The sequence below is a fragment of the Dermochelys coriacea genome, chromosome 17 (assembly GCF_009764565.3).
Source record: "Dermochelys coriacea isolate rDerCor1 chromosome 17, rDerCor1.pri.v4, whole genome shotgun sequence".
Lineage (NCBI taxonomy): Eukaryota > Metazoa > Chordata > Testudines > Dermochelyidae > Dermochelys > Dermochelys coriacea.
Window position 1 is genome coordinate 21,682,536 of NC_050084.1, and position 2,108 is coordinate 21,684,643.

General features: G+C 37.2%; 1 long non-coding RNA gene across 1 annotated transcript; it reads left to right on the forward strand.

Annotated features, from left to right (window-relative positions):
- The first annotated feature begins 568 nt into the window (after positions 1-568).
- LOC122456999 lies at positions 569-1,577 on the forward strand. Its single transcript, XR_006276256.1, has 2 exons — positions 569-696; positions 1,154-1,577. It is a non-coding gene; the product is annotated as an uncharacterized LOC122456999 (long non-coding RNA).
- The last annotated feature ends 531 nt before the right edge of the window (positions 1,578-2,108 follow it).

Consider the following 2,108-nt stretch of genomic DNA (forward strand, 5'->3'; position numbering starts at 1 on the left):
CCAATGAAGTGAGCTGTAGCTCACGAAAGCTTATGCTCTAATAAATTTGTTAATCTCTAAAGTGCCACAAGTACTCCTTTTCTTTTTACGGATACAGACTAACACGGCTGCTACTCTGAAGGCTGAGCCCTGAGATGCTTTTACTGGAATGTTTCCACATGCCAAGTTTAAAATGGGCCTTTTTTTAAAAAAAAAGAAAAAAAGAAAAGAAACTTTCTGCCAAAAATTGTTCCGCATTATTGAGATCTTCTGCACTGGTGACATTTCCTGCAAGATAGTTTTGCAGCCATGATGTGTGCCTGCCAGGAAACTTCCCCCTGAATTTCCCCTGGTCCCATTTTATGCCGAGTAAGAATTCATTTCACCCCAACTAGCCTCGGAGAAAGGAACTCTGCTCATGTGGGCTGAGGAATTACCACTGGGAGCAGCCACAGGCAGAATGCAATTTACAGGAGACACATGAAGTCTGCTTATGATGCCAAAATCTCTTCCAAGAACGGAGATCCAGGCTCAGGGTCTCTCATATTCCTTTAGCAGTTCAGTCAACTTGTTTTATTAGTAATGAAGGCTAGAAAATACTGAGGCTTTTATTCTGCTGGAGGACATATAAATTGCCATTCTGGATTCCCCAGTGGTCCAGCTAGTCCTGCATCATGCCTGTAGGTATTCCGATTTGAGGGGACTTCTTTTTTACAGGTTTCAGAGTAGCAGCCGTGTTAGTCTGTATTCTCAAAAAGAAAAGGAGTACTTGTGGCACCTTAGAGACTAACAAATTTATTAGAGCATAAGCTTTCGTGAGCTACAGCTCACTTCATCGGATGCATTTGGTGGAAAAAACAGAGTAGAGATTTATATACACACACACACAGAGAACATGAAACAATGGGTTTATCATACACACTGTAAGGAGAGTGATCACTTAAGATAAGCTTAAGATAAACTTAAGATAAGGCTTATCTTAAGTGATCACTCTCCTTACAGTGTGTATGATAAACCCATTGTTTCATGTTCTCTGTGTGTGTGTATATAAATCTCTACTCTGTTTTTTCCACCAAATGCATCCGATGAAGTGAGCTGTAGCTCACGAAAGCTTATGCTCTAATAAATTTGTTAGTCTCTAAGGTGCCACAAGTACTCCTTTTCTTTTTTACAGACAGCGGAATAATACTAATTCAGGGAGCAACGTCTTTAGACATTCCATAATCAGACTCAAGCAGGCAGATTCTTGCACATGGGTGGAGCCTGACTGACTTCAGTGGGACACTGGGCAGAGTAAAGGTCCATTCATGCTGTTCCACCTGCATGATCGGGACCCGGGTATCTGCTAAGTGAATAACAAACAGTCAAACTGTAATATCCTGCAGCAGAGCTGAGAACGGAGCTGGGTGGGAAATGCGTTTCCTGGCCCACAGATACTTTTTAAAGTTTGGAATTTTTCCCATCTTGAATCAGGGCAAAAATTCAAAATCTTGAAACTATTTGCATGCCAAAAACCCAACTTTTTTTTTTTTTAAATTTCAAAGTTTCAGGTCAATTCCAAAATGGTTTATCTCAGTTTTGACTTTTTCTCTCTTTTTTTAAAAACTGGCTTACAGTTTAAAACAAAAAGTCATCTCAAAACAAATGAAATATATTGACAATTTCAAAACTTTTTTTCCTTGACATTTTTGTGAGTTGGGAAATTTGTTGAACCCAACCCTGTCTTGTGAATAGTTTCAGTTTTGATGGATCATTTTTTGACAATTAGACTTGAGTGAAAATTTTGTGATGAACTTTTTTTTTTTTTTTGCCAAAAAATGCAGTATTTTATGCACCAAATTTAGATAATATTCAACAAATTGTTTGTTAGGATAAACATTGACATGTTTTATTTTTGTTTTGATGTCAAATTTGTCCAATAACAAAACAAGAACCTACTTTTAAAAAAGTTGAAAAAACCCCCAAAATGGCCAAATTGAAACAAAAAACTCAGGAAAAAAAATTTTTTTGAGTTGACTTGAACATTTTTGGTCAACTCAAAATGAATTTTTTTTGTGTTTCTCAATTCAACAAAAACAAAACACTGACTGCCCCCAGCACCCACTTTAAATTGAACGTGATTTTTTTTA